General features: G+C 38.1%; 1 pseudogene; it reads left to right on the top strand.

The window, feature by feature from the left end:
• The first annotated feature begins 17,777 nt into the window (after positions 1–17,777).
• LOC149263286 (transmembrane 9 superfamily member 2-like) lies at positions 17,778–19,584 on the top strand (annotated as a pseudogene).
• Positions 19,585–24,095: the final 4,511 nt, after the last annotated feature.

The raw sequence follows: 24,095 nt of genomic DNA, 5'->3' as shown, positions 1-24,095 counted from the left end.
ATTTGTGGCAGATGTCAAAATTTTTGGAACCATTCGTTGGGTATGCCAACGGAGCTAGTCGTAGTACACGGAACCTATCTTCTGCAGCTTGGGCTATTTTTGCTCCAAGCTGTGACTTAGTGAGTTTCAGGGGGATATGTATTGGTCAGTCAACGAACAACATCGCTGAATATAGTGCGTTGATTGAACTTCTCTCTAATTCCATTTCATGTGGCATATGCTGAATTATTGTCAGGATAGATTCACAGCTCATCATTCTACAGCTTACTGGCGTTTATTCCGTTCGGAACCCAGCTATTTATTGCATGTTCCTAAGAGTCAGGATTTTGGAAAGACAGTTTGATTCCATTCAATATCAACACATTTCCAGAAACTTAAACACATTGACTGATTCATTAGCAAACTATGTGTTAGATAGACATTTGCAACATTTGTAAAGAAAGCATTTTACATTAACATTTGCATCAGGATTGCATAACTTAACCAAAATAAAACTCCGAAAATAAAAAATATATAATTGTTTATAGTTTTTACAAAATGTTTTGTGTCCAAGACAAAATCGGTCACGTGACCAAGAAACTCAAAAATGAATGCAGGGAAGCATCCTAGACTAATGATGCTGGTGATAACATGTCACCACCTGTGTGATCATGCGCAAGAGCCTAGTCCATCGACTCGACACACCAGTAGTATGGCGCTGTAACCTCAAAGGTAACTCATCGGTCCTAACATCCTAAATACCGAGAGTGAGGCCCTCGACTTGATCCTGCAGCACTGCCAGGGTCTCCGATATGTCCAGATCCTGAAGGACGGCCCTCCCTATAGCCTCTCCTGCTGGAGCGTCAGCTGCCGCCTGTGGGCGTGCCGCTGGTCGTACTAGCCCGATATCTGCACACACATATGAGTTCGATTAGTCTTGATAACATCAAAGAACACAAAAACATTATAAAATTCATAAACAAAGATGTGGTCGAATCATTTTACCTATAGCACTCCACTGCTTGCCAGCTGGTAACGCCAAATTCGGGTCGCCTCGGAAATCCATCCCGATGTATGGATACTCCGCAAAGACCATCTCTTGACGGTCAAACCACTCAAAAAAGGCATCAGAGAAGGAAACCTGTGACTGACCGGCATGTCTGGCTATAAGATCAACCCATCTTTGCATCCGTGGTTCCATCGGTGCTGGAAATACTAGTGAAATGTTCTGAGGCTGCATAAATGGAATCCTCTCCAAAGCGAAAGCAGTCAATATGGAACTGTAGCCAAAATTCTTGGATCTTCCATTCTTTACTTTGGAGAGTTGTTCTTGTATGACAGGAAGTACCTCCTCGCACTAGTTGAACACCTTCGGTTCCAAGCATCCCAGGGCATGCTGCATGTAAGATCTGTTTGCCAAGTGTAAAGCCGCACTGCTAGCCAGTCTAGAAAAAGTCAATAAAATGGTCCTCAAGGGCCGATCAGTGACATCTCGGATATTGATCTTTCCATCTCTTCTGGGCTGAGATCCATCTCTACAGAACTGACGAATGTAATCTTTCACAGATTCACCTCTACGGGAGGATCCTGCTAGTGAAAGAGAGGCACCACGCCTCGATAACCCCATCAGAAAGTAAATATCCTTGACTGTCAATGGAATAGATTTTCCTCTGATCTGGAATACCTGGTCAATCAGATCCCAAGCATCAAGAAAATACAACAACAAACTGATTTGTTGCCTCATGCTGGATATGCAGAAGAACTTTAGCAAGCCACAGTTCCATAATGCAACAACTGTACCCTAGTCATGTAAGGCAATCATGTCCTCTTCTTCGTGTTCACGTTCACGCCATGTGACAACCATCTTCATCCAACAAAAATCTGAAATGCAAACAAAAGATGAGTTAGGATCCAAATTTGAGCAAAAACTGGCAAAAATTTGATGAAAAATCACTGTGTAAAGTTTTCTTTCTGCACCCATCGCGCCCTACCTTTGAGCAAGGTGGGATGCATACTGAATGGCCTATTGACAACTCAGTATGAATCGCACCTTTTGATACAAGCTAGGTGCGATGACTGGGGAACGAGATCTTTGAACCGTAGTGGCCCAGAAAAGTCGAAAAACTGGCTCAGAATCAAGAAAAGATGGAATGAAAATGAAGAGCTCAGGGTTAGTTCCTACCTGGTCCTGATGGCGTAGAAAATAGTCCACCGGATCTCCTAAAATCAACTGATGAAATTTGAGGGGGAAAACCACTCCAGAGCTCCAAAATCCCAAATTTGAAATGAAATGATGAAAATGAAAGGTAAAACTACTTTTATGGTTACTATTCACGTACTTCAAATAAAATGTTAGTTTTAATTCATTTTTCATACATATATATGTATTTCGAATCAATTTGATGGAGTGATTGAACATGTTAAACGACCGTCAAAAGAATCTCATGTGCTAGACAGTGAATTGAACATCTTTGACCACTTCACTGAGCATAGTTTCCACAAGGTTCAAGCTCATTAAAAAATGAACCCGCACCCACATAGAGCATATGTTCCCCCAGAGTTCAAGCTCGTTAAAAAATGAACCTACCTTCGATAAAACCTTTTTGATTGCCATTACATCAGCCTTTTTTAGCCATGGTTGTGTTCCTGCCATCACCTCCATTCTTTTCGCTGATCATACGCTTCCACTTGATTGTTTACCTTTTTGAGGAACAGCTGCGACGAGTGGTCCTATTAGCCACCCTCTTCACACCACCATGTTTTGAGAAGTTCCAAGCTTACCCGGAACCAGTTGCTATCCTAAACACCACTCGTTCCTAAAAAATGAGTCCTCTTTAAACTCTTTTCAGACTCGGTAAATATGAAAAGATTGTCGAGCTATTGGCCTTTCCAGCTCGCTAAAGTAATTGAAAGTGCCATCCCTAATGTAGATTTTAATCTTTTTCAGACCTAAGGGATTATCTCACGAAAAAGTTAGAGCGTTTATCTTTTACGACTCGCTAAAGTGATCGAAAAGTCATCCCTTTTGTATTATTTTAATCTTTTTCGGACCTAAGGGACTATGCTATGAAAAAGAACCGCTGGAGTTTCCTTTTCGTCCCTTTTCAAACTCTCTAAACATGAAAATAATCGAGTTATATTTTTCGTTAAACTCATTAAAACAATAGCGACAAACTGGTCCACCCAAACAAGAGCGAGTTTCATTGTTGTTGGACTCACTAAAACATAACGACGGGTTTGCCCGAAAGGAAAATTATAGAACAAGCATATGTTATCCTCCTCAAGCTTGACAAAAATAAAGAGGTATTGGTCAGCAATGACTGGGGAAAAAGGGAAGAAAACTTGAAGAATTTTATGGTAGCAGGTCACTCTTGAACATGACATTTTCACTCCATCACCATGATTGAGTCGGGTTGGGTTATTCCGTTCACCAGTCATTTCACCATTGGTCTTTCACACCATCCATTTTTGGGGTTAACGCTACCAATCCATCTCAGTGTCGCTGATATGTTCAAGAGAAGTCATTCAGTTGAGAATTCACCATCCAGTTAATGTCTCATCCACTGCAATACCTTCAACCTCCATTTTTCATGACCGCCATTCCTAAACCTTGTGTTGTCGATCATTTTCACCTCCAGAAAATGATTTGCTTCATTTCGTGTCGTAGATGTGGGATACATTAAGGCCCTCCTACGACGGGTCACTTCTTGTCAACATCAGCTCATTATCCAAGAAGTTGACTTAGAAACAACCCTTTCAGTACTTTGAAGCTTGCATGCCTTAATGGCAAGTTTCTCACTTCCGGCGACAGGTTGACATCAATGGCCTTCGATCAAAAGATTTTGCGTGGTGTTCGACATCGGATCATATATTCACATCACGTGAATTGTATTGTAGTACCTTAAGGGTCATTATCATTATCGGTGATTCCTCTTGCATTTGTTAACAGCTCACATTATTAGCTGGTAATCAAGGGATGTCTTTCCATGTTCGACTTCAAAACATCTTTTCACATGGATCGATTTGTACATCAGGTGAAGATTGAACGAGTTTGAAGACCCCCAATCTAGTTTCATCCATCAAGGCTGCGATATATTCAGGAATATAAAGACATCAAATGTACACAAAAGTTGCACAGATGGTCATCCAAGCCAGGGACGATGACCCTACATATGAAGAATCACCAGTCTGCAACTACAGATGATTATCTGTTCTATGTACATGAAATGAATTTATAAAGCTGAGCATGGGAATTCCCACCTCAGTTAGATCATGAAAAATTATATTAATATCATGTATTGTATTGTATCTTATACAGGATACCTTCCAGTGTCGAAACCTCGGATCCTCATGTTAAAGCATTTCACTCGACATCAAAGATTTACGACTTCATGCTTTGGGGGCAACTGTTATAGAAATATTTGGGCACTTCAACCCCAATCTTATATGTCGATAAAATAGGGCACTTTAACCCCTAAAAGTGTTGTTTCATATCCTAAAAGATCATGGTCAACTCATTACATCATTCCCCAAAAGTTCCATCTAAAAAACCATCCAAAACTGGCCTGAACTGGACCATATTGAAAGCTCCACTGTCAGGGTGCGATGCATACTGACTTCTACACTAGCCAAGTCCGATGCATACTGAAGAGGCCTTCTGTGGGGTGCGATGAGCGAGAATGGACAAATGTCCGAGACAGTTTGCTAAGTGGATGCTCATGGAATCTTCTAGAAACTTCTCCTATGACAATTATTTCTTTGAATTCGCCCAGGGATGAATAAGAGATCCAAGAAATCTCCAAGTGGAACCAAAAACAACAAGTGGAATGACACTAATCAAAAACCCAGAGATGACTCACACCCTTGCAAACATATATAAATGGATCCCTCATTTGAGAGATCTAGAGGTTGGAATTTGGTAATTTGTAAGGAAGTGCTGATAGTTTGTATTTGAGAAAGAGCATTGTATTGTTAGGTGATCTTTATTTTCATGAGGTGAAGAGGGCTTTGATGCTGGGGGATGACGCTGGATCAGATAGCTAGGTTGTAATTCTCCCTTCTACTTTAATAAAGTTCTTTGAGTTTTCCTCCATACAATTGTGTATTTGTGAATGTTGTTATTTTTGAATGCTATTGTATGTTCATTGTATTTCTGATTTTGCAATGCTTATGATATAATATATCAAGATGCTTTGATGGTGTTTTGTTACTTTGTTTCTACAGGTATTCTCTAAGTGGGATAAGTAGGAGAAGAGGTGCAAGCTCTGTCAAGGGGAGAGAGATCAAGCAAGGAGTTAAGCGGAAGATCCAGGTTGGTTCCTTTGCCTCTCTCTTATCTATCATACATAGAGGAAATCACAAATTGCTTTAAACTGTTTGTTTCTAGGATAGCTGCCAATCCTAGAGGGCTAGTCGATCGAAAAGACACTAGTTTTCCCGGAAACACATCCCCACGCAATTGTAGCTTGATTGGGAAGGATATATTGTTTCCCTGACTAAATCTCAAGTCCGTATCAAAGATGGAGTTGATGAGCTCATCTGGACCCCTGCAGAACATGGCACATACTCCCCGAAGGCGGGCTATCCCATTATCCACTCCACGCATAGGCTGCTTGTCCTCTTGGACTCGTGGGGAAAGATATGGAAGCTCAAAGTACCTCTGAGAATGAATCTCTTCATGTGGAATGTCATTAGAAACAAGACTCCTACTAGTAACAACTTATTACATCAATCTTTCCATGACCCTACCTGGTGTGTGCTCTGTCATCAAGCAGAGGAAATAAATGAACACCTATTGTTACACTAAAATTTGTCACCATGACTATTTGCAGTTAGTATGGCTCCATCAACTGTCATACTATCCTCCTTAGCAAGCCTCATACCTCTGCTCTCCATGTCAAACTCCAAGAAAGAGAGAAAGTCTTTAAAAATCTATATATCTCTGGGTACGCAGTTTCTCTTAGCCTTACCTGCGTGTACGCACCTCAAGTTAACAATACCTGCGTACTTGTACGCTCTGTCTGTAACGGGCTGGGTGCGTACTCCTGTAAGGTCAAAAGGCGCAAGTTTCACTCCAAAAAAGTTACTTGTGGTCATTTCTAGAGCATTCTAGAATCTTGTTTGACGTGTATGAAGCGCCTCTAGATGGTTCATGTATCCCTACCAAAGAGGAACTTATCCCATCAAGAGGGGAGCTATACCATCCAAAGAGGGGCTTATCCCATTGATGGTGGACCTGAATAACTTCCTCTAGAGCACTATAAATACAGGCATTGGGCCAGAAGGAGGAGAGGTTGAAAGCTGAACATTACTAAGGGTAGATGCTGCTGGAATTAGGACTCCCTTGTAAAGCTTGAGAGGAGAGATTCCCATCCTTTCCTAGCCTTATTTGAGAGTGGGTGAGCTGATCAAAGTAAAGGAAAACTCTTGCTGGACCCTAGGAGGGACTTGCACAACACCAAGGCTCAGGTTGTAATGGTTCCTTTTGTTTCCTCTTAATACAAATGAACTCATTTTTCTCAACAGATTGTTATTCATGATTTGTTTCATATACTCCTTGGTTTGTATGATGGATATGTATTGTTTTATGAGTTTATCAGGTGCTATTTAATCTTTTGGCTTGTTAGTGAATGCAGGTTTCGAAGAGAAGGAGGAGCTCATCCGGATCGGCGAGGCTGGACTACTACAAAGTGTTGGACTAAAGGTATATTAAAATCACCTGATTACTTGTATTCTCAATGCTTGTTTAGAGAAAGGTAGTGTTTATTTGTCTTGTTTGTCACTAGAAAGCTTTTGCTTCTAGGGAGGTCGGTTGTGTTCACACTGTCGACTCTTTCCGCATGACAAAATGGCGACTCCACTGGGGAATCCATTGATGTGAATGATTTTTCCTTTGTATGAAATTTTGATCTGAGAAAAGTCGTTTGTTTTCTGTTTTTTGGCTGTCTGACTGTGTATTTGGGTGGGCTAGCTTAGGGTTAAGTTAGATTTTAGTTTTTCTTGGTTTTTCTAGAAGTACGCAGCCTCTGCGTTGAGCACAGTGCATACCTGTACGCACTATAGCTTTGTACACAGAGCGTTCCCGCACCTGTGAAAACAGGCTGCCTGCGTACCCCTGTCAAAAGCCTAGAAAATTTCATTTTTTCCTTTTTCTCCTCTTAGATTTTGTTTATAGCTTGTTTTTGCTACCTAGATCCACTGTTCACCTGTCAGAAGCTTTCATCTTGGCTAATTCCATTGGCATTCCTGCTTTAAGCTTTCATCAATTGGGTGTTTTGAGTCTCTTTTTTGAGAAATTCTTAATTTGATTTCCTTTGGTCATTACTTGGAGGTTTGTCTCAGTATTTTCACAATTTTGCATCTTTTTGCTTTCGTTTTTGCAAAAAAAAATTCCCCCTCATTCGCCGGGGGGGGGCTAAATTGTGTATGAGTGTTAATCGCCTTTGAGTGTTTTTTATTTTTGATCTTTGGAACTCTCACCCAATTTTCTCGACTTGCACTTGATTGGTTCTTAGATTACATTAGAATCATCTTGTGTTTGAGAATTCTCTTGCATAGATCACATTTGCATAATTAGAATTCTCATTTTCAGAATATGAATGAAAATGTGCATAGATTACATTTGCATACTTTTCAAGTGAATTGTGCATAGATTACAATTGCATAGTTTACACTCTAAAAAATCAATCGTAGATTTAGATCAGTTTTCTTTGATTTGAATTTACACAAAAATAAAAATAAAAATAAAATATTTTGGAATTGATTTGCATTAGTTTTTCTTGATGAAATTAGTGCATTAGAGAATTTGTTATATTTTCTCTTAGTCATCAATTTTTTGCATTGTTGGAAGTGAATGGAAGCTCTCTCCTTACTTTAGTTAGGATTCATCGAATTGAAAAGATTACATTATCATATTCGATTGCATTCAGTTGAGTCGGGTCATAACACCATTGGTTTCATATCCATTTACCCATTTGAGTAATAACAGCCTTAATAACACAGCGCTTATTTAAAATTCGTCTAGAAAATTTTACGTTTCTAGGGCTCTGAAACACCAATATAGATTAGGCTAGTGTCTTGGAGTAGGAGAGTAATTAACTCTCCAAGACAGCAAAACCAAACAAGTAGCTCATCTTGTGGTAGGATAAATCCAACTGTTACATTTATGCTCTGGGAAAGCTCCTCTTAAAGGAGAAACACGAGACCGTGTCCGAACCAGTGAGGGGATCAATCCTCCTTCATTGGGAAAGACGCCAGATACGCACGTACTACAAACGGTAAACCTCAGATTATTGTCGAGGAGCCTGGGGTCACTTGTCGGTAAACCTTGGATTATTGTCAAGGAGCCGGCAAGGGGATTGAGCTTGTTACTCTGCCCTTGCGTGCTATCAGGTCGTAGACTGTTCCCCCAGGTATATTTGTTGCTGTTGGTGACCTTAGTGACCATTATCTTTAGGGTTCTACCCAAGGTGACGGTGGAGGGAAGATCCCACTGTACCTGGAGCAGACGTCGGCTAGACTCACTTGGATTTTCTGGGGGGTTCACTTCACTCGAGACGGTTAAAGTGGAGGAACTTGGTCGAGTCTATTCATTAAGCAGGTTTCCGGGGTAACTGTTCCACCCGCCACTTCTGTACTGAATTCTGCGATGTTGGATTTCATCCCCAACTAGTGTTTTCGGTCCAGAAAGTTACTGTTTGTGTGTGGTTTGACTCCTAGATTTGATAGCGCGTGTTAATTTGTTTGTTTTTACTTTTAGAGACCATAGGTGTGAATTGTGAATTTTAATTGTTAGGTGTGAATTGTGAATTGTTAATTTTAGTTATAAATTGTTAATAAAATTCACTGAAGTTGAATATAATGGCAAACGTTCCGGAATTTACCAACCTAGGAACCCCTCCTAACGAGAATCCTAGTACTTTTCCTTACTTTGGAAATGTTGGTCCTCCTTATATGGCTACTTTTTCATTACCTGGATTTACAATAGGTTTAGCGATATGGTTATTTTCAACTTCATTGGCCCAAAGTACTCCAATTGTTCCACCTCAACCGAATGCTTCACCTCAACAGAGTTCACCATCTCAACATCACCAACCTTCTGTTGACCCTTTACCTTCTTCGCCTAATTTTTCTTCCTCCATTTCTTCCTCTTCGCCTGGTAAAAGCCTTGATGCTAGTAACCAGGAGGCTAAGAAGAAGAAGAAAGGGAAGAAGAAGAAGAAGAAGAAGAAGCAAGATAAGAAAGAAGTCAACCAACCAACGACGACTGTAAGTGTTAGTTGTGTTGAGGGAAACTCCAACATGCATCGTAAACCCAAATACCCTTGCAGGCTTTGTAAGGGTGACCACTTCCTTGTCAATTGTCCTGGTATTCCAAAGGTCTTGGAAGTATGGTCAGAAAAATCTCATCAACTTTCCATTGATCCATCAACCAGTGATAGTCAGGTTCCTGGGAAAAAGGGTAAAGTTAGGTTTCCTTGTAAGTTATGCAAAGGGAGTCATCAAACTCACATTTGCCCTCACATGGATGAAGCCTCAAAATTGTTGGAAAACCTTATTGTTCCACAGCAAGAATTTCCAACTGGTTACCGTAAACTTTCTCCCAACCTACCGTCAACTGACGGAGTGGTCGATTCAATTTCACATTCGGTCGATCACACTCTTCCATTGAAGAGTGAAACTCATGTCACTCAGGTTGATGATCCATTAGTTGATCAAGTGGTCAATTCAATTTCACATTCAGTCGATCCCACTTTCCATTTAGAGAGTGAACTTCATACCGCCCAGGTTCTTCTTGTTACATCAGATTCTTCTATGCCGGGGGGCATTTCACCTGTTTCTACAGAACCCCCTCCAAGTACTGAGGTCTTTTCCTTTGATTGGAATAGACTGACAGAACCTCGTCTTCCTTCCTCCATCCCTTTCCAAATCATTTTCAAGGCTGGTGGTAGGGACATACATCGTACTCAGGTAGATGAAGGTGCTTCTGTTAGTATTTTATCCTCAACTGTTTGGAAAGCTTTGGGTTCCCCTCAGCTTGCGCCTATTACGCAGAATCTGAAAGCTTTTAACCGAACCATTAGTGAACCTTTAGGGATCCTTCCTAAGTTTTCTATTACCTTGGAAGGTAAAACTGTCTGTATTGATCTTATGGTAGTTCGAGGTCCCTTGGATTTCAATTTACTCCTTGGGCGAGACTATGTTTATGCAATGAAATCTGTCGTATCGACACTCTTTCGTGTGATGTCTTTCCCTCACAATGGCAGTATTGTGACTGTAGACCAGCTTTCGTTCCCTAGTCTTGTTTCAACTACCAACAATATGACACCCCTAAATGTTCCTGATTCTAAAGTGGTATCTACCCTGCCACGGGTTAATTATGTGGCAACCGGTCCCATGTTTTCAGTTACCGATGTAAGTGAGCCTCTCATTGTTTTCTCATCGTCCTTTGATTTAGATCCAGTAATTGACGTGGAAAACTCTATGGGATTACTTGAACATGATGTTCTTATCCCTTTTGAGTCCCTTGACATGTGTTCCTTCCAGAGAACTATTGTTCCTTCTGATGAAGACCTTTTGGAAGCCATGATCAAGGTGTGTCCATTGACATGTCTTTCTTCCAGTTGGAAGCCATGAATCAGTATGTACGAGGATAGTTTTGTTCCTGTCTCAACCTCGTTAAAAAATGAAACAGGGTGTTAGAGGATAGTTCCTTTTACTGTGTCAACCTCGTTAAAAAATGAATCAGTGCGAACGAGGAAAGTTCCTTTTACTGTGTCAACCTCGTTAAAAAATGAATCAGTGAGCTCGAGGAAAGTTCCTTTTACTGTGTCGACCTCGTTAAAAAATGAATCAGTGAGGGCGAGGATAGTTTTTTTCCTGTATCAACCTCGTTAAAAAATGAAACAGGCTTCGTGAGGAAAGTTCCTTTTACTGTGTCAACCTCGTTAAAAAATGAAACAGGTGTAGCGAGGATAGTTCCTTTTCCTGTGCCAACCTCGTTAAAAAATGAAACAGGTGTCTGCGAGGATAGTTTTTTCCTGTATCAACCTCGTTAAAAAATGAAACATGCTGTTTTGAGGATAGTTCCTGTTACTGAGTCAACCTCGTTAAAAAATGAATCAGGTTTGAGGATAGTTCCTGTTACTGAGTCAACCTCATTAAAAAATGAATCAGGTATGAGGATAGTTCCTGTTACTGAGTCAACCTCGTTAAAAAATGAATCAGGTATGAGGATAGTTCGTGTTACTGAGTCAACCTCGTTAAAAAATGAATCAGGTATGAGGATAGTTCCTGTTACTGAGTCAACCTCGTTAAAAAATGAATCAGGTACGAGGATAGTTCCTGTTACTGAGTCAACATCGTTAAAAAATGAATCAGGTATGAGGATAGTTCCTGTTACTGAGTCAACCTCGTTAAAAAATGAATCAGGTATGAGGATAGTTCCTGTTACTGAGTCAACCTCGTTAAAAAATGAATCAGGTATGAGGATAGTTCCTGTTACTGAGTCAACCTCGTTAAAAAATGAATCAGGTACGAGGATAGTTTTTTTTTTTCCTGTATCAACCTCGTTAAAAAATGAAACAGGCTAGCATGAGGATAGTTCTTGTATTGAGTCAACCTCATTAAAAAATGAATCAGGTAGATTTTAAGATATGTAGGTAGATTGTAGAAAGTAGGATTTTGAGGATAGTTCCTATTACCGAGTCAACCTCGTTAAAAAAATGAATCAGGTATGAGGATAGTTCCTATTACTGAGTCAACCTCGTTAAAAAATGAATCAGGTACGAGGATAGTTCTTTTCTTGTGTCAACCTCCTTTAAAATGAAACAACTCCCTTTTCAAGTTAAATATTGAAAGTAAACCTTCATTCTATCCATCTGGTTGAATGCAATGAAGCCTAGGGGGCATGTACCTCGCTTTGCATCATTATACTGGGGGCATGCGAACTTTTGAGGATAGTTCCTTGTCTTGTGTCAACCTCTTTAAAAAATGAAACAAGGATAGGTTATATAGGTAGATTGTAGAAAGTAGTTATGAGCATAGTTCCTTGTCTTGTGTCAAGCTCGTTAAAAAATGAATCAAGGTTTTTATGAGCATAGTTCCTTGTCTTGTGTCAAGCTCGTTAAAAAATGAATCAAGGTTTTTAGAGTAAAGTTTTTGTTAGGTAGATTGTAGAGAGTAGTTATGAGCATAGTTCCTTATCTTGTGTCAAGCTCGTTTAAAAAATGAAACAAGGGTTTTGAGGATAGTTCTTTTCCTATGTCAACCTCACTAAAAAATGAAACAAATCCCATGAGTCTTTCCAAGATTTCGAAAGTAAAGCTTCATTCCATTTGGGGGGCATGTACCTCGTTTTGCGTCATTATGCTGGAGGCATGTGAACTTATCCAAGCATAGTTTTTCGTTTCAAGCTTGCATAAACATGAAACCGAATCCGAGCATAGTTCTTTTCCTGTGTCAAGCTCGTTAAAAAATGAAACAAATCCTCCTCTAATTGAGTCGAGAGATTGACTAGATCTCATAAATGTTAAGTATTTAGGTTAGTTATTTCAATTTTAGGTCGAGTCTTTCAAATGATCTCGTAACTCAACTTTCATTCCATCCAGCTTGTACTTAGTTGAATGAAATGAAGCTGGGGGGGCATGCGCTCTAGCAGTTACGCTTAGGGGGCATCAAGCACAGTTTTCTCTCTGTTTCAAGCTTGTGTAAAAATGAAACTACTTTGAAGCATAGTTTTTGTCTGTTTCAAGCTTTTGTAAAAATGAAACCTATCTCGAGTCAATTTCAGTTATTTTCAAGACTCGTTAAACTCATGAAAATCCCGAGATTATTTTGCTATTTTTCATTCTCGTAAAACAAATGAAAATGCCGAGTTCTTTCCTTCTTTTCCTACTCGTAAATTAAATTGAAAGTTGGCCATATGAGTACATTTTTATCATTTTTTCGAACTCATTAAAACTTATGAAAAAATGAAAACCATGAGTACATTTTTATCATTTTTTCGAACTCGTTAAAACTTACGAAAAAGTGAAACCTCGGAGTCATCTTTTAAGCCCTTTTCTGACTCCTAAAACATGAAAAGATTGTCAAGCGTTTCTTTTACACTCGTTAAAACAGAATTAAAAGACGGTCCCCTTATAGCTCTTTTCTGACCGTAAAAACAGGAAAAGATTGCCGAGTTTTTGTCGTTTCAAACTCGATACTGGAAATAAAACGACGTGTCCTTGATCGCTTTTTACTTTTCAGGTCAGAGACACTAATAATGAAAGTACTCCTTGGTCGCAAGACTAAGCAGTTCTCTCAAGTATTATTTTATACTTTTTCGGGCTTGGGAGACACAACTTTACGAAAAAGTTCAACCTGGAGTCTTCTTAAGTTTTTTCAGACTCTCTAAAAATGAAAAACGCCGAGTTTCGCGGCCAGTCGAGCCTGCTGAAGCATCCTTATCAGTCAACGTTGCCGGTCCTTATCAGTCGAGCCTGCTTACGCATTCTTTCAGACGAGATTCCACTCTCGATGCATGCCTCTGGAAAACTACCGCAACATAGGCTGGCTAAAGAGAGATAGATCGAGTAAGTGAATCGGTCTACATTGAATTATCCTATACTGGACTCGTTAAAATTTCACAGTAAAGGACCTGTTCGATTACAAACAGGAACGGACCACTCCTTCTTAGGGTTCGAATCAAAACTAAGTTGGACTCATCCGAAGGATGAGCTTATAATCAAGCATATGTTATCCTCCTCAAGCTTGTAAAAAATAAAGAGGTACTTGCCAGAAATGGTGGGGGAAAAGAGAGAAAAATGAGCCCATTTGTTATCCTTTGTCTCAGAAGAAGCCTTATTACCACTCTTGAACACGACACTTTTCATTCACCTGGGTTGGGAAATCCTTTGCCTCAGAGTTGATCAAACCACATTGGAAGTCTTTAGCCGGGTATTAACTTTGGGTCAAATGTCGCCAAGCCATCTGTCGTGTCGTTATGTGTTCAAGAGGCCTCTGCAATAAACATTCATCTGCAAAATACCCGTCATCCATTTTGACCGTCCCTGAGTCAGTCCTTACAGCTACATTTCTTCAACTTGATCTATGATTTCGTGTTGTGGGTTTGCCTGCAACAGGTCGCTTTCTATCGACATCAGCACATTATCTAGAAAGATGACCTAGGAATCGTCAGTACCTTGAAGTCTGCATGCATCAATGGCAGGTTTCTCGCCTTTGACGACAGTTTACATCATTGACTTTTGATCGAAGGATTCCGTGAAATGTTCGACATCAACTCATTCATTCACATCTCATGGATTGTACTGGGTACTTTGAGAACCATTGACATCACTGGTGGTCTCTCTCACGCTTGTTAACAGTTTACATCATTGACTGGTAATCAAGTGGTTTCTACCATGTTCGACATCAATTCATTTATTCGCATGGATAGAATCGTACCTGTTCGGGAAGTAGAAATCAAGACCCTGGATCTAGTTTCCACCATCCAGGCTGCGAGGAGTTTTGTATTCATTATATAGTAGACTAACTATAAACATATGGTTGCGTCCATACTGTGTCTACAAAAGTCTATGATTATGATGTACTGCAGAATCATTCCTGTATCAGAGCAGTAGATAGTCAATTAGTTAAAGTTTTCAATCTGAGTATGGGAATGCCTACCTCAGCGATGATATGATCTTACATATGTATTTTGTGTTGAATACTTGCAGGTTCCGACTGGGCTCTCCACAAGATAATCCTTGAAATGATAAAGTACTTCACCCTTCCTAGATTATATGAAACCCTTATCTACTATAGGCTTCGCACTTTAGGGGGCAATCTGTAACACTAAAATTTGTCACCATGACTATTTGCAGTTAGTATGGCTCCATCAACTGTCATACTATCCTCCTTAGCAAGCCTCATACCTCTGCTCTCCATGTCAAACTCCAAGAAAGAGAGAAAGTATTTAAAAATCTATATATCTTTGGGTACGCAGTTTCTCTTAGCCTTACCTGCGTGTACGCACCTCAAGTTAACAATACCTGCGTACTTGTACACTCTGTCTGTAACGGGCTGGGTGCGTACTCCTGTAAAGGTCAAAAGGTGCAAGTTTCACTCCAAAAAAGTTACTTGTGGTCATTTCTAGAGCATTCTAGAAGCTTGTTTGACGTGTATGAAGCGCCTCCAGATGGTTCATGTATCCCTACCAAAGAGGAACTTATCCCATCAAGAGGGGAGCTATCCCATCCAAAGAGGGGCTTATCCCATTGATGGTGGACCTGAATAACTTCCTCTAGAGCACTATAAATACAGGCATTGAGCCAGAAGGAGGAGAGGTTGAAAGCTGAACATTCCTAAGGGTAGATGCTGCTGGAATTAGGACTCCCTTGTAAAGCTTGAGAGGAGAGATTCCCATCCTTTCCTATCCTTATTTGAGAACTGTGGGTGAGCTGATCAAAGTAAAGGAAAACTCTTGCTGGACCCTAGGAGGGACTTGCACAACACCAAGGCTCAGGTTGTAATGGTTCCTTTTGTTTCCTCTTAATACAAATGAACTCATTTTTCTCAACAGATTGTTATTCATGATTTGTTTCATATACTCCTTGGTCTGTATGATGGATATGTATTGTTTTATGAGTTTATCAGGTGCTATTTAATATTTTGGCTTGTTAGTGAATGCAGGTTTCGAAGAGAAGGAGGAGCTCATCTGGATCGGCGAGGCTGGACTACTACAAAGCGTTGGACTAAAGGTATGTTAAAGTCACCTGATTACTTGTATTCTCAATGCTTGTTTAGAGAAAGGTAGTGTTTATTTGTCTTGTTTGTCACTAGAAAGCTTTTGCTTCTAGGGAGGTTGGTTGTGTCCGCACTGTCGACTCTTTCCGCATGACACCTATTCTTATCCTGCGCCATGGTAGCTCAACTTTGGAATCAAGTCCTAGATGCGCTATCTCTTACTATCAGATGTCATGGAAAATCTGTAATTGATGCTTGGGACCTCTGGCATGCTGCAAGTTGTGATACAAAAGTTCATTATCTTCCCCTTCTTATTTTCTAGTCCATTTGGTTGACAAGGAATGGGATCATATTCAGGGAAAAATTGGCTAGATGGCCATATACCTCTGCAAAAATCATTGCTGCATACCATGAAATATCGGATGATGATCATACATTTGTGGGTCAGGTAGTCACACTAGAAACCATTGATCATTTTATTCCATGGGCCTTTTTCGATGGAGCATCTCAAGCACAAGGATGGAGGAATCTTACTACATCTAACTGAAAACCACCATTTCAAAATACAAATGGGGTTAGGAGTGGGAACAAACAATTTTGCAGAATTTATTTCCCTCAGACATCTCTTCAACTTTTCACTGGCACATGCATGCACTCATATTCAGATTTTCGGTGACTCAAAAATCATCATCAATTGGTTCAATAACATTTCTGCATGTCATGTTCACTCACTCGGGAACATACTGGATGAAATTCTGATCTTAAAAGCACAATTTAATTATGTTTCATGTCATCATATTTACAGGGAACATAACTCGGCTGCTGACAAACTTTTCGAGGAGGATACGATACATCCCAGAGTCCCGTGGTTAATATAGGAGCAACTTGGAGAGGAACAGTACCAGTTCTATCACTGGACCTATATTGATAGGGCATATCCAAGGGTTGTCAGGCCCTAAGCTATTTTTCAATTTTCAGCAGTGTTTATTACAACTACTTGTTGATGAAATGTATATATTTTTCTTCCTGCTTTTGGACTTATCAGTATACCCTGCGTGGTAATATATGTACATAACTATACTTTTTGCATGGTTTTGATCATATGTTTTTCGATATCTACTTGAAATCTAAGGCCAACACACTGCATATGCCACATTCATCTACTACATATAATTTTTCAAATTAATGAAAAGTTATGATTTTTCCTTGGGGAAAAAAACATATTTACCATTAGTTACTTCTAACTATAATTTAGGCAATTCTTTTCTTAAAAAGAACAATGATAATAAATGTAAAGAAATATACTTACGAGTTGTTACTTCTCACTTTTTCCTCAACACTTATGTAGGAATAAAATTGTAAATGTGTAGACTTACTAGTGGTTACTACTCATCAAAATTTATGCAAATCCTTTTGCTTAAGCAAATAACTTCACATCTTAATGTATTATTTCCTCCCAAAGAAAGACTATAGGATTTGATTTTCCTTAAACACTATTAATTTAGCATTAACCAATGCACATTATAATGTTTTATGCAATTTTTTTTCGAGAGCATAATTTCTAACTTGAGTGGCAAGCACTAACCTGCCCTTCAACACTTGTTTTAAATGAATTGATAATTTTGCATTTAATACATTTAGAAATAATCAAAATTTAACATCTTCCTCTTCAGTGTTCCCTTCCACTTCCATATTGTTTCTCTCATGACCACTCTCCCATTTCCATCCCCTTCGTCTTGTTAATGTGTTTAGGAAGCCCTTCATCTTAAGACTATTGCTATTGGCATCCTCTTTCAACTTCAAGTTGACACGATTAATGTTTATCTCTTCATCTTAAGATTGTTGCTATTGCCCTCCTCTTCCAACTTCAAGTCGACACTAATCAATGTTTATCTCTGACTGAAGAGAAGATAAAATGAGTGAGCATGAGGAAAATGGAATTGTTCTTAACATAGTGTGAAGGGGAGGAAATTTTTTGGTACCCAAATTCATGCTACTTGTTTAAAAAAATACGAGAGAAAGGACATGGAGCCACCTGTACTCCCTGGGTGTAAGATAGGAAATTTGGCAATATGAAGAACTTCGATGGGCCACAAATTGTTTTCATGAGGAGAATAGAACAAAACTTTCCTAGGCGGAATCACTCGCTTGGGTGAGAGGGTTTGTCAGCATAAATCCCTTGAACCATGATTTCCTTGAAGAATATCTGAGGAGGAAAAGACATATCTGTTGGTTGTAAAGGGAGTTGAGGAATCATTAATACTATATCAAATAACCTACATGACAAAAGAAAAACTTGGCTTTATGTATCTAACTTTCCCATAAACTAGACAACCTATTGCAAATAGTTTTGGAGCGGATACAATAATGATATGATAGTTATGTGTGCTACCATAATCCACAAGGGTCACTACAGTTCAATTTTATCAATTTAGATTTAAAGTATCCTTGTTTTTAGGCAATTATTTATCAATTATCAAATGTTCATTTCTTCTATATCTATTTTGCAGTGAAACATACCGGTATTTTGATTTTCCATTTAGTCCTCCAGCTTTGTACAAATTTTCATAGTTGACTTTCTTGACTATGTATTTTGTAGAAGAAACAAGCATGTTTGCTGTGGCATATTATTAATAAGCAATGTTCTGTCAATATTGTAGATAAGGTGATTGAGAAGAGGGAAGATCTTGGAGAAGCGTTAAATGATGACCGAATGATTGGTGCTCGATATAAGCTTGATTTCTAGGAAGACAAAAATCCTGAACTTCTTTGCAAGAAAAAAATTACTAAACTAAGGAGGAATTCACGAAGTTTAGAGAAGCAGTGAAGCAATATTTTATTTTCAAATGTATTATGATGACTTGCCTATCTAGGGTTTTATAGGAAAAATCGATAAAGAAAATTATGTGGATCCAATTTTATTGTAAAAAACCTTGACCACTTTGAAATATTGTACAACAATGTTCGTGAGAAATTATTATTCATGCAGATCCAAATTTTACTATTGACATTACCGAGGATAAGGAGATTGAAGTTGATTTCACGTACTCAGTTAAGTGGGTGGAGATTCAAACTCCATTTGAATGGCAAATGGATAAATATTCAAAGTCTTCCTCCTTGCGCAAACATTTCGAAATCCATTGGTTTTCCATTATAAATTCTTGTGTAACAATGCTTAAAATGTTTTATCCAATGTGATCTTACCCAGTTCACTGTGCACGCTTGTCTGTGTAAGATGAATAACAACATAAATGGGATTCTCAACACCATATGATGCTCTAAATGGATTAACAATCTTCACATAAAGTACACCACCAATGGAAATACTAACATTGTCTTTTGTAATTGTCGATTGATCTGGAATAGGAATATCTTCCTCTTTCAAGGCATGCACATAAGCGATACGATCAACAAAAGGTATCAAGATGTGAATGCCTGCATCAAGAGTTTGACATATATCCCAAATTGCTCTACAACAAAAGCAATCTTTTCAGGCACGATACGTATGCCCCAATTTGTGGGTGTTGGAATGTCATAGCTTATGTTGGGATCACCTCAATGCCTACCACTTCTAAAACATCGTAATTGAATCGGTTCTGATAGAATCGACCAAGGAAAGTGAAATATCTGAACTAGGATAGCATTGTGGTTCAACTTGGTTATGGTAGATTGTGCTTCTTCATTTATTTTTGGTGATATTAGTGAGTTGGATGATCCAAGTACATGTATGGCATTCATTCTCTTCATAGCCATGATTTAACCTGCTTTAGTTGATTTCAAACCCAGATGGAGTTTCCAAATTCTTGTGTAACAGTTCTTCTAACTGGATTTCTCGCCACGATTCGCATGCATGTTCTAAAGAATGACTTCATTAAGTAATACATGTTTTGGTTTATAACTTTGCAAAGTCATCTCTTTCACCTATTGCCTTCTCTTCTCTTCTACTTAAGATCTCATGTTGGCATAATGCAGTGATAGTAATTAGAAATACTTAAACTTTTTCGAGTCATTTCTACATAGTAATTCTAATATGACTGCGATATATTTGTATATATATTGGAAGGGTGAAAAAAACCCAAAACACTATCGGCATGTCATTACACCTTTTAGTGCAAATGCTAGTTATAAATATGGCGTGACGTCTCTTTTAATTTTTTTTTGTGTAATTGAAGGTTGAAGGGACTCCTTCCCTTTCTCAAAAAGAATTAAAAAAGAACTTAGCCCCTACTCTTATATCTATATATATATATATATATATATATATATATATATATATATACAAAAAGATATTCCAAGTTATTTTATTTTACCACTAAAGGTATAAGTGGGATGAAAATGTCCTCTCTCTCAACCTTCCGCACTCATTATCATCAATTTCTATTAGTACCCATTATTATCAAAGTTCATTATACATTCATAGGTTTTGGTTCAAACATTTGTTTCAAAGCCTTCGAGACCATTAAAAGCACAATCATTGTCAATAAACCAACATCGATCTATTTAAAATACAGATCTCACAATCATTGTCAATAAACGAACATAGATCTATTTTAAATACGGATCTAACATGAGCTGAGAGGGATCCAATTTCTTCACTTGCAATTTTAAATATTTTGTATACTTGTTTTTTGGTTTTTCAGATATTTTTTTTTTTTTTTTTATGAACAAAATTTCAACTTTAATGACAGACGAACAAAGTTACAAAAATTTCAACTTTAATAACGGATGACAGAGTTACACATCATACTGGGCCGTAGAATGGGAAATTTCAACTTTAATGACGAACGATAGAGTTACACATCTTGTAGAATGGGAAATTTCAACTTTAATGACGAACACATCATACTGGGCTGTAGAATGGGATTTCAAATTTAATGACGACATACTAGGTTGTAGAATTAGATTTCAACATATTTACACATCATACTGGGCTGTCGAATGGGATTTCAACTTTAATGACAGATTTCAACTTTAATGATGACATACTGGGTTGTAAAATGGGATTTCAACAGAGTTACACATCATACTGGGTTGTAGAATGGTAGAATGGGATTTCAACTTTAATGACGATATACTGGGTTGTAGAATGAGATTTCAATAGAGTTACATGGGCTGTAGAATGGGATGGGATTTCAACTTTAATGATGACATACTGGGTTGTAGAATGAGATTTCAACAAAGTGAGTTACACATCATACTAGGTTGAAGAATGGGATTTCAACTTTAATGACGGACGAGCAGAGTTACACATCATAGTATCATAGTGAATGAGTTGTAGAATGGGATGGGATTTAAACTTTAATGATGACATACTGGGTTGTAGAATGGGATTTCAACAGAGTGAGTTACACATCATACTAGGCTGTAGAATGGGATTTCAACTTTAATGACGGACGGGCAGAGTTACACATCAGAGTATCATAGTGAATGAGTTGTATAATGGGATGGGATTTAAACTTTAATGACGACATACTAGGTTGTAGAATGAGATTTCAACAGAGTGATCATAGTATCATAGTGAATGAGTTGTAGAATGGGATGGGATTTCAACTTTAATGATGACATACTGGGTTGTAGAATGAGATTTCAACACCAACAGAGTGAGTTACACATCATACTAGGTTGTAGAATGAGATTTTAATAGAGTGATCATAATATCATAGTGAGCTTTCAACAGAGTGATCATAGTATCATAGTGAATGAGCTGTAGAATGGGATGGTATTTCAACTTTAATGACGACATACTGGGTTGTAGAATGAGATTTCAACACCAACAAAGTGAGTTACACATCATACTAGGCTGTTGTAGAATGAGATTTCAACAGAGTGATCATAGTGTCATAGTGAATGAGCTGTAGAATGGGATGGGATTTCAACTTTAATGACGACATACTGGGTTGTAGAATGAGATTTCAACACCAACAGGGTGAGTTACACATGATATTTCAACAGAGTGATCATAGTATCATAGAATGGGATGGGATTTGAGATTTCAACACCAACAAAGTGAGTTACACATGAGATTTCAATAGAGTGATCATAGTATCATAGAATGGGATGGGATTTGTGAATGAGCTGTAGAATGGGATGGGATTTCTCAACTTTAATGACGACATAATGGGTTGTAGAATGAGATTTCAACACCAACAGAATGAGTTACACATCATACTAGGCTGTTGTAGAATGAGATTTCAACAGAGTGAGTTACACATCATACTATGCTGTAGAATGGGATTTCGTTACACATCATAGTAAACTGGAGGGACCCAATTTTTCTACATTATTTAAATATTTTGTATATTTTATTATATTTCACAGTGAGATACAGGATGCATTTGGGATATATAGATATATAATTTTTTTGATGATCGATCTCATAATAGTGCCAAATCTTTTCAACAAGCCATGTTATTAGTTTCCCTACCAATTGTAAGTTATGCAAGAATTCAGGCGCGTTGATCACTCCTCATAAACAAAGGCCACTTCTGTTGGTTGCCCTTCATCGATGTGGAAGCCAATTAATATTAGAATGAAGCGTGCTTTTGACGAAATCTTTTATGATAAGTGGGGAGGTGGCAGATGTAATGGCACGCTACATTCGTTCGATAGATACTAGAAAAAAACTGAAGCATTTGTTGGTTCAAAGTCTCTTATTCAGATTTGTAGTCATGTTCAAATTTTTTTCTTTTTAAGGTTGTGAAAAAAAAATGGTAATGGAGAACATGTTCCTCCTCCAAGGCCGAAATGCAAACCAGTGCGGCGTTATCCATAGAAACTTATGTACAAAATTTAACATTTGGGTTTCCCTCCTCAACAATGCTAGCAGAATACAGATCTTCTCTTAGTTCTCAATCAGGTGTTGCATTTATATCTCATGACACATCATCTCAACTTGCTTCGTCTTGGATTGATCATGGATTATGCCCAAGAATGGATACATCTGGGTTAATAATGATGGATGTAGGTAATACCAATGCTAATGGAAGAAATGATAACAATAGCGATGACAACTCCACTGATGAATGGTCTCTATTGTGGAGAATATTGTAATATATATGATCTTGTTGAGTCCTATCACACTTCTGTTAAGCTCCTTTAAGTTTTCCCAACTGTTGCTTACAATTACGGAAGTGAACTGCAGTCATTTCATTAATTTCTGGAAACCAACTGCAGTAATTTCCTTAAATTACGGAAATCAACTGCAGTTAATTAATTTCTTGTTGGGAGCTTCTGAAGTGGTCCATTACTCCCTCTGGAGTTCTCTACCATGATTTGTGGAACACTTGACACATAGCCTACAGAAGCTTGATGGAAGCTTGGCTATATATATTTCTGTTTGGTCCCCAAGCTTGTATCTCAATCCCCTTCAGTTTTACACCATCAAGTTGAGAGAGCAGAGCTTGGAAGTGCCTTCAGATTTTCTGTAGTGATTTTTCCTGTTTCCATGCGTCTTAATATATTTGCCCTCACGATTCTACTTGGTTTTGCGATCATATTCGACTGGTTGTGTTCCATTTCTTCTCAGCGTGAAGCTATTGATTGATGTATCATGTTTTCATTAATCTCGTTGGTGTTTGAGAAAATTGGGGTATACAGTTTTGGAGTTTATAATATCCAAACCACTCAATAACGAAGGCCTCGTATTTCAGTCGGTAAAATTCATTTTGGCATGGTAGTTTGGTACATTTTTCCTGCGTCCACTCCAGCGCTACCATTGTCTATTTGTATAACCGAAAGGTTTTATCACCATTTGTGCAACGTTGATATGCTAAAGTTGTTTTTTAGCACTTGTTCGAGGGCTTTCTTGTTCGAGGTTTTTTTGTAAGCTATATGCTGAACAAGTTATCAGCAGTGGTTTACGTTTTTCCCAGAGGAGGTTGAAGGTGTACCCAACAAATAAATCCTTGTAGAGGTGCATTTCTATGTCAATAAATTATTGCAGAGGTGCATGCTATTATTTGTGAGAAACATCAATGGTCGGAGGTATTTTTCTTGGGCATCCAGTTTTTACGATTCTTTACAATAAGTAATTATTCCACATTAAAGAATCATTATGTTTAACATTTGGTATCAGAGCATTTTTATCTCTGCCTTGGTGTTTATAGACATGCTCTATTTTGCTAATGCCATATTTAGAGAATTTTTTGAATTAAGGGATTTATTTGGAAATATGTTAAATTTTTGCTCAATTTTTTATGCTTATAATATTGGTTTAATTATATGCAATTTGAATAATTATTGTGCAAAAATTTATTAATTATACTCGTTATTTTTGCATGAATTGATTATTTCTGTTTTAAATTAAAACATGCTATTTGGATGAGTATATGAGACCCCTATGCATGAATTTTATAATTTTGATTATGCAAATTACCATTATTTTCATATCA

The sequence above is a fragment of the Pinus tabuliformis genome, chromosome 6 (genome assembly GCF_031772625.1).
Source record: "Pinus tabuliformis cultivar Carrire ecotype Pingquan chromosome 6, CPIR1, whole genome shotgun sequence".
In the NCBI taxonomy this organism is placed as follows: domain Eukaryota; kingdom Viridiplantae; phylum Streptophyta; class Pinopsida; order Pinales; family Pinaceae; genus Pinus; species Pinus tabuliformis.
The sequence above is the reverse complement of the archived record's forward strand: the minus strand, read 5'-3'. Positions and strand labels throughout refer to the sequence as shown.